This window comes from Excalfactoria chinensis, chromosome Z, assembly GCF_039878825.1.
Source record: "Excalfactoria chinensis isolate bCotChi1 chromosome Z, bCotChi1.hap2, whole genome shotgun sequence".
Lineage (NCBI taxonomy): Eukaryota > Metazoa > Chordata > Aves > Galliformes > Phasianidae > Excalfactoria > Excalfactoria chinensis.
The window spans coordinates 5,764,084-5,773,939 of NC_092857.1; positions in this window are offsets into that span (position 1 = coordinate 5,764,084).

Here is a 9,856-nt window from a genome sequence, read left to right on the forward strand (position 1 = left end):
GCTAAAGATTCTACAATCTCTGTGGATGTTTATTATGGTGGAAAAAAAAGTAAATAAATATCCTATCCTTTGTACTAGTACATTTTATTCAGAAGAACTTTTTTAGTATAGTGAAGTAGTATTGTTTTAGACATGTATTCAAAATATCCCCTTATGGAAACTATTCCTTTCAAATTTCCAAAAGATATGACTTGTCTACAAAAAGCAGAGGGCTACAGAATTGGCATAACATTTCTTTCTGAAAACAATTATTTGATCTCTTAAATTTTCAATGTTTCATTGGAAAAAAAGTATTTAGATTAAAATATTTGTATATAAAGATATTTTAAAAGTTATTTGTGTACCACGCAAAAGAGCAAAAGAGTGGATGGAGGATATGAATAATATCAGGTAGGCAAATGGGCAAAATGGTACAGTATTTTTCGTAGAATGAAAATAATTCAATGAAATAATTATGAAGCAGAGTGAAAACAAGCAAGAAGAATTATGTCATTAGACGGTGAAATTCACTGTCACATGATGCTGTGGAATCTAAAGCTTAAACAGAATTAAACAAATTTTTGAAGGATCAGGTTATTAGGGACTATTAAATCCATCAACTTGAGAAGTTTGTCAGAAGAATGATAGAAGCCTAAGTGCTACAGCAGAAAAACAATAATTTTGTACCTGCCCTGTGTAAGGATGATAGTTCTTTCCATCCTATGCAAGGATGATAGTTCCTTCAGATATGTCACTAATAGATTGCTGCCTTTCGACTTTTGCTAGGGCATTGTGTCATTGGTTTGCAATCTGTTGCTATGCAAGTCAGGGTCTACTACTTGTTCTGCAAAATGACATGAGATGGCTGCAAAAAGCAGTGCATACTGGCAGGATACACTGTATAACAGGAGTGTCTTAATATCCTTTACAACTTAAACAAGCATAAGCCTTCTTCACTCAAAGTGATGTAGCCATCAAATCAAAGGAATTGTTCATAATATCCTTAGATGATGGTAAAGAACATTCACCTATATTTTGTGCTCTGTGGTCTGACTGTACATTTAACTATGGGACAGAACAGGCAAAAAAGTGGGGTTCACATTATGGAGGGTGAGCATGTTTGCATTTAAAAACCATGGTTTCTTTTACCCTTTAACATTTTACATGCAATTAGTAGATTGGTGTGCATTTTGTACATCCATTCTAAACAGCATGCATCTATAAATCCTTCAGACCTAGTGATCCTATTGAAAACTTTCAGAGAGCTCTGGAGAGTCACAATTTGATTCTTGTCAGCCACAACCTCCAAATGCAGGCTTAAAACTGCTCCTAGTATCCAACACCAAGATACGTACAACGTGACCTTCAATAGTGCTGATTTCCTATGTTAAACATGGATATTTAAAGAAGAAAATTAGCTTTGTCAGGCATCATTATATGGCAGAGTTACCAAGAAACTCTCCAGAGTCCAACAATCATGATTTATGAGTTGAGCTGAGTTCAGACACCTGGAAAATAAAAAGCATCATGGTTAGGTCTTGTATAGTTTGCTAGTACATTAGTTATAATATTGTTGTCATTGAGAGCCACATGTGTAGTTATGCTCTGGAAATAATCCTTATTCCTACCAGCAAGTTTAATTCTCATCCTACATATCAATTGAACATCACAAACTATATGGTACAAAATTGTGGTACAACACCTTAGCCAGGAAAGACTGACTACAAACCTATGAAACTTAATTGGACAGAAACCTAGAAGTCTACATAATCCAGGACATTAACTGAATTTTGCCATCTTCATTGTCTTGTTCTATAGGTGTGCAATATCTATTAAAAGTGCTATGGCAGACCTTGACTGGAGAGCTAAAACCATTTGAGGAAGTAGGCTAATCACTAAACAAGCTGGACAGTTGTGTGGTAGTGGTGATAGCACTGCATATATCTAGACCCTGAATTTGTTTTCAAAGACAGAAAACAGCTCATCTTACAAATAACAACTGAAACCTTAAATTTTGTCTGTCTGCTATTTAACGTACTACAGACAGCCAACCTATCATGGCTGATTGTAGTCAGACGTGCTTTGGCTAAGACTACAAGACGGTCTCATATACATTGACAGCGTCATTTTTAGGTACATAGCATCACTTTCTTTAAACATGTTTAATTAAGAACGGGTCATTGACTTAAGGAACAGAACAGAGGATGTTTAAATAGCAAATAGGTTAGAAAAAGTTATTAAAAAATGCTGGGAAGAAAACAGACTTTTGTATGTCAGAGAAATTTAACAGAAATACTGAACGACTGACTCACTTTACAAGAGTGTCAGCCAAAGGGGATTTTTCCAGGGACACTTCTCTCTTCAAAGTATTTTCTTCAGATGCCAACATGTGTTCCAACAATCAGCCATCAGAGTAGGTGCATTTCAAACAGTGACCACAATGAACTCCAGTAGAGAAAAAATGCTTAAGTCAGCTTTCACAGGTCATTTCAGTGCTCCAGGTTCTGTGGGAGATCAAAATAGATAATGAGAACATTGTACTACAACAAAGAAAGTTTACTGTTTTGTCTCACATAGAGAAAAACAAGATTTTTTTTTTCTTTTTTCTTTTTTTTTTTTTTCCTTAGTACTAAGAATATATGCAGAATTCAGATCTAGATATTTCTGAAAACAATTCAAGTTCTCTGTCCACACATTTTTATTAAAAAGACATTCATTAAAATAATATCTGATGGTCTCTTCCATGGAAATATGTTATAGAAAATGACTGTGATACAGAGAAACCTCATTGACAATTTCCTCTCTATATATTACAATACTCAGTTTTTATACATAATCACTTTCCAGTTTTTCAATATTTTCATACAGAGATGCTTTGATGCTTTCAATTTTTCCTTGGTACTTCAGCCTTGAACTCTGGCTGATGAAGTTGCCCTTGATTTCTCTGGATGAGAACAACATATATAAATCAGAACAGATTTTTTCAATGTAGAAATTTTAGAAATTGCAGGAAGTATAAATTTCAATTTTTTTTTTAAAATTGCAGACTAATCCCTTATATGTTTTCAATTACTGGTCACAGCTTGCCAGCCAAATCCACAGAACTACTGAGTACTGAGCTTTTGAATCTCATCAGAGCATACACGCACATAAGAGGTCATTATTGCTTTAAAAATTGAATCAGAAGACATTGTAAATAATTTTCATATTTCCACAAAAACAGCACATTCAGTGATTATCCAACACTTGCATAACAATCGTAATGAAATTTCACATTTCCTTTATTATTCCATTCACCTTTATTATACAGTAAATTTTTAAGTTCTCTGAGTACTATCTGGAAGTTGAATTTTCCCCCCATATTTAAAAATATGAAGTTGATAATATTTCTGGTTTTCTCAAAAAATAAAAATGAAAAAAGATAAATATCCTTATCCTACCTCTATGAAAACAAATAGGAATTGTAGATGCCTATGGTGTGTTAAACCACGCTTCAGCAAAATTCATGACCACAGGAATCACAGTATATTGGAGAATGTGTGTTATTGCCCTCCCTGTACATTCAGTCTGCAGATGCTCTGAGTCTGTTCCAGCCCTAACAAACAAAGTCTGGAACTTGAGCTCAAGCTATAATAGCTTATGCTCTCAGCCTGACTACATCTAGCCTTAAATGTCAGTCAAGATGGTATCTATTGCATATGTGGATATTAAAACAAAGACCTTTAGAATCAAAAGTGTAGTCTGAATTTATGGTTGTGAATAAATCAATCTTTTGAAGAGAATCATGAATGTACATAATTATACAGTGATCCATATAATTCTTTGGCACCATGCTAGTGTGAATTATAGCATTTCCTTTTACAAGTTGGTCCCTTGATACTAAGGTAGAGATGAAATTAATAAATAAATAAATCTCCATGCAGTTATGTCATTAAGGCTATAGCTCTTAAGTTTCATTTTGCATATATCTTCTTTTTCAACAAAGTCTACTTCGTAATTTTTCATCCTTTTCAGATATTATTCCTTCCAATCAAGATGGAAAATCCTGTCCTCTCTTTTTCCATTCCAGAAGACACTGTCCACCTCTTAGTTAATTTCTGTTGAACAGTAAAATTCTCATCTATAAGCAGAGTATTAAGAGACTGGAACTTTGCAGTGAGGCAGGATTCTGACACAAAGGAGATCAGTGAATAATGGAGCAGAACTTTAGATGAGATATCCACTTAAGCTAGGTCTTAAACAGAAGAACATAAATTCACGCAAACTGATTAATTTCCCATCACAAAACCCAGTCTAGGTCTGCAAACATGTTTCAATTAACTAATTGATGTGGCATATGTGAATGCTTTCAATTTGGACCTCCGTATGCCAACACAGGAAGAATAAGAATGAATGAGTCATTCCCAGTTTCTCTTCTGATACGAAAAACAAAAATAAAAAATTGTTTTTTTTGTTTCTTTGCTCGTTTGCATACTTTTGTTTTGTTTTATTTCCCATGCTTAGTCTCCATCACAGAGATATAATTCTAAATTATTTGTTTGATGTACTACCATAATTGAGATATGTTGCATTTTTTCCCATCCTATATATTCTGTTTAGAAATAATTCAGGTAGTTTTTTGTTGTTGTTGTTGTTGTTGTTTTGAGTATAGGTAGAAAAAATCAGATGTGTTAGAATTCTTCATTATTTCACTAACTAGAATTTGATTATTTCTCTAAAATCTGAAAAGTTTTCCCTGAGCAAAACAAAACAAAAAGCTATTGACCTCATCTTCTACCTTTCTGAGAGAAAATTTGCCCAGACTCCTTGACCCACAATATAATTCCTAAGCTCAGCATCATCACGTATTATTTACTAGTCATAATATATTCATTGAACTTCTGTAAAGCCAAAATTATATGATTTTACAGAATAAAAGACAATCAAATATTTTCCCTATCTGTTTTTGCAGAACAAAAAGTTAGCTAGATAATAGCAAAACTGTTTCTACCAGCTTTGTATGTTTATCAGTATCAATGCTTCATTTGAATACCCCTGTAAATTCCAGAATGCCTCTAATGACCAGTCCTCGTGCCTCTGCAAGGTAAGAGAAGAATTTCTGAATAGTTATAGCCATTCGAACAGTTCATCCAGTTCAATCCCAGTTTTCTGTGGTTACATCTACATTGCTAGGAAACATCATGAGTTACAAATTGAGAAAAATGTTTATTTGGTCCGAATCGTGAGTGTGGGTCAATAACTCAGATCCCAAAATAATTCAATAGTACTGGAATAGGCAAGCACCTCCTCCTGGGCCACGTACACTTCAGGATAGTGAATGCAAGGATGAAGGAGCCCTTACTGGTAACCTTTCCAGCATGAAAAATCAAATGCAATTTGCCATATTAGTGGGCTTAGTCTCTGTCTGATTATCTGGTGCCACAAAGATGTGACCCATGCCTATGCCTCTGGTTTTTAATAAACACATTTGCTGGGTCCAATAGTTTGGCAATTTGTACAGTAAATTAGATGTAATTTGCCCTGAATGCCACTGGTTTCTCAGATAGTTTGAAGCAATGCTAGGCAGCATAGGAAAAAAAAAAAAAAAAAAGAATTGCAGTATCTGTGCAACTGAATCAGGCTGAAGAGCAGATTTTCTTGCTAGAGCCCTCTGCTGCCTGCTTCAGATTCAGGCTTTCAGTTCTTCCACCTTCCATAGCTTCCTACTCATCTTCTTCAGTCTTCCTCCACAGTCCTCTTTGCTATCCTATTGCTCCTCTTACTTTTTATATAAGATGTATAGTATTAAAGGTCCGATTCAATGACAAATATGCTTGTTTCTCCCATTGAAGCTGAGGCGATCTCTGCAGATTATCCAACAAGGAGCTTCAATATGTACCCATTTTGACTCTCCACTAGTGCTTCCAGAGGTGTGAATGGATTTAGATTACTTGTCATTTTAATAAACTGTACTGACAGACTAATAAAGAGGTTTTTTTTTTTTTTTTGTTGTTTGTTTTTGTTTTGTTTTTTTTTTTTTTTAAAACCAGGATTTTATTCAATTGTATTTCATTTTGCTTTATTTGGCAGTCATTTCCTTCTCCTTGCTATTCAACAAGGAACCCAGATGTCTGCTGCTTGTTTGGGATAGCTTGAATAGCCTGTGGGACCCACTGGCATTTTTAAAACTCTCCTTCTCAGCTGCATTTGGCTCCTTTCCTAAATAAAATTAAATAAAATGTTTGGATGCTATCTATAAAAGTTGCTCTATGACCTCTTGCCAAGGAAGGTCCCTTAAAAGTCATCCTCCAAGAAGACAACAAGGCCAGATGCCTAACTGAAGTGCCTCTACACCAAAGCATGGAGTTTGGGAAGCAAACGGGAGTGACTGGAAGCCAACATGCTGCTGTAATTGCTGTCACTGAAACCTGGTGGGATGACTCATATAGCTGAAGTGTGGCTGTTGATGGCTTCAAGCTGTTCAAAAGGGGCAGGCTAGGAAGGAGGGAAGTAAGCTTTGGTGTTGCCTTCTATATCAAGAAAGGAATAGAATGTGAAGAGCTATCCCTAAAATGTCCGTAAGTTGAAAGCCAATGGGTGAGAATCAGAGTCTGAATCAAGAAAGGGAGATTTCTGATTGGTATCTGCTATAGATCTCCTGATCAAGAGGAGCCTGTTGATGAATCCTTCTTCCTCCAGCTACAGGAAGAATTGTGTTTCAGGGTCTCATCCTACTGGAGGACTGGAGGACCAGCCAGACGTGCTGGAAAAGTAGCATGGTGTGCTGTAGGCTGTCCAGGAGGCTCCTGGAATTCACTGAGGATAAATTCTTGAGCCAAATAATAGTCAGCCCTGTCCCGGTCTGCCTAAACCAAACTCTGAGCCATCTGATCTAACTGTAAATGTTCCAGCTGATTGCTGGAGAGCTGGATTAGATGAACTTTAAGTTAGATGGTCTGCAGCAGTTCAACAATTCTATTATCCCAAGTTAATGTGCGACTTTTGTGATCCTGTTCTCCTGTTCTTTGGACTGTATTTCTTCTTTTTTCCTTCTCTTCTCTGCTAACCTTTCCTTCTCACTTTCCTTCTGTTTAGTTGCTCTTCTTCCTCTCCCATCTGCTGTCAGCTTTCATTTCTGTGTTTCCCCTTTCCTAGCTGCAGGCATGTCTCCCCCTCCCTTTTGAGAGCAATGAGCTGCTGTGTAAATCAGAGCTGTTTCTCTGAGCACTGTTGTAGAAGCTCTCCACAACAGTTTAAGGGCAGTAATATAAACATTAAGATAATATGTATTCATATATTTTTAAAAAATCATAGAACAGATATCATTTAATTTGAAATACTTATAAAGGTAAAACCTCTTTAAAGTGGCACTTGATAGTGCCACAGTATTTCTGTAGAACTGAACAGATAAAGAAGAAATTAAAAAGACATCCCACTTTTTTTTTTCTTTTTTTCTTTTTTTTCCTTCTTTTCCCTAGGTTATTTTTTTTTCCCTATAATTACTGATAACCCACTACCAAGCTTCAAGGACAAAAATAACTCTTAGACTGTCTAGATATCAGTCCAGAACTAGTCTTTTTTTTTTTTTTTTTTGCCTGGCAGCAGCTTGGAAAGATGATTCCTCAAGGTACCTGAAGTCTATAATTGTCAGATCAGTCATTCCCATGGAGAAGTCCAGGCAGGTGGTATCTACTCTGTGATTACGTCTTTTCGTTCTTTTTGTTTTTCTTCTTTGTTGTCGTCGCTGTTTGGTTTTTTTGTTGTTGTTGTTGTTGTTGTCTTGTTTTGTTTGTTTGTTTCTTAACCTGGTTTCTACACCATCCCCAAAAGCCAGATCTGCTTAAATGGAATATCTGTATTTTCCAGAGAGAAGTGTATCGGAAGGGGCTAGCTCTATTTACACTGGTGCAAGCATTGCCAACTTCTGTGTTTAATTTCTCATTTCCAACCATTTTCTGTGGGTTTTCTGGGTGAAGATGTGTAAAGGCCCCAGGTGGGAAACAGGTCCCCATGTGCAAGGTGCTGTACAAACACATTAAATTCCCTGACTTGAAGATCTTACAGTGTAAGTAGAGAGGACCAGGGAGAGGCTGGAGGGTAGAGGCAGAATGAGCACAATCTTTGTTTTACAGCAAACAGCTAAATTAAATGGTGTCCCCAGTGGGCTGAAAGAAATCTGAGGTAGAAATGGACATCGAACATCGATTACCTGAACCTCAGTGTTTTGCTCATAAAGCAGTTTAGTCTTCAGGCAAAATCTGGCCTCAGGTTTGATCTTTCAATAACATTCTTCACTTTCTTATCATTTTCAGAAGCAATGGGCTTTCAACTGATGCATTGTAAGGTAGACCAGGCACAAAGGAAGAGCAATTCACAACCCATTCATATGCAGCCATGTCTTGTGCAGAGCACAGCAGGTATATAACAGCTACCTAGCCATACTACTGAGAATAAAGAAGATAGTGTTTAGCAGATACCTGGGCAGAATGACTAGCAGGTGGGGTCTAACCTTCATTCCCGAACAGAATCGTTATCAGATTTTTAATGATCACAGATTAGACAACGGAAATACACATATTCCCTCTCTCTTTTTCTCTGTGTGCATCTGCGTGTGGGAATAAAATCATGTCTGTCCCTGACAGCTGGGCCATGCCTAGGAGAGTAGAATAAGTGATCTGCTAATAGAGGATGGTAAAATGCTCCTTAAGATCAAAAGATAGCAGTCTGTGCCTTTTCCTTCTCGTTTCTTTTTCTTTTTCTTTTTCTTTTTCTTTTTTTTTTTTAACCTCCAAGTTGAAAGAAAGAAGCAGGGTTCTATTCTCAGCTTTACCGTTGAAGATGGGTGATTTGTCTCGTAATTGTGTTCACTGACTGCAGCAGATGGATTCATTACTAGGGCTGGTCAGAAATCTTTCAACACAATGTGTTTTTGTGTGTGTGTGTGAAAATGATGAATCATCAAAACTGAAACTTTTCATGAAGATATGTCAGTGCAGAGGAAACTTTTGTCACAGAAGTTTTCTCAGCTCCCCAGTGGGGCTTGTGATTAAAACCAGAGAAAGCAAAAGCTTCTCGTCTTAGGGTAACCCAGAAGAAAGGATATATGGGCAGTGAGGTTTTTGGGTTTCTCTTCTACTTATTCTAAGCTGCTTCTTTTTTAAATAAAGTATGGTAGTTACTTTATTATCAAATTATGTAGCACATTTCCTTAGGTATGTGTGAGTACATACAGAAATGCAAACTGAGTAGTAAAGCTTTAATAGGAGGCACTGGGAAAAAGATAATGGCGTGCTGAACACTATTAAGCAAATGCAGGTCATGTTCCCAGCTAAAGCCAGCACACGGCTTTTTGGAGTCAGAGACACATTTGTGATCTACAGAGGGAACAGCTTGCTCATTGCAGACCCTTTCACCCAAATCCACCAGATCTTACTCCTTTTGTTTCAACTGAAATTGTCAAAATAACCCAGAATGAAGAATGCTCAAGAAAGAGTTTGTAAGGTAAAGTCACTGAGCTCATGACCACCAATGAACAGTAAAATTTTACAAGGAAAGGAGGTCAAGTGCCTAGTTAGCTGCTCATGTTTACATGCTGTTAAAATCCTTTCCCCTCTGTGTGAGTGTTTAACTTGTATATAAACTATTGCTGATTGTACTGCTGCCTTTGGGAGCCAATCTTATGCATGACTTAACCTGTGCATATAGAAGTTTGTCTTGGTCCTCCTTAGCAAATGTTCAGTATAGGCTCTAATCAGAACAGAGAGACATGCTTCCAAAAGGAGCTACAACCAGCAAGAGACTTATTTAGAAGACAGGCAGGACACCAAATGCCTTTTTTAAATAGGACAAGGCAGCTTGCTAATGGGCAGGAATTTGGCCCTGAGGTTTAAGCGTATGA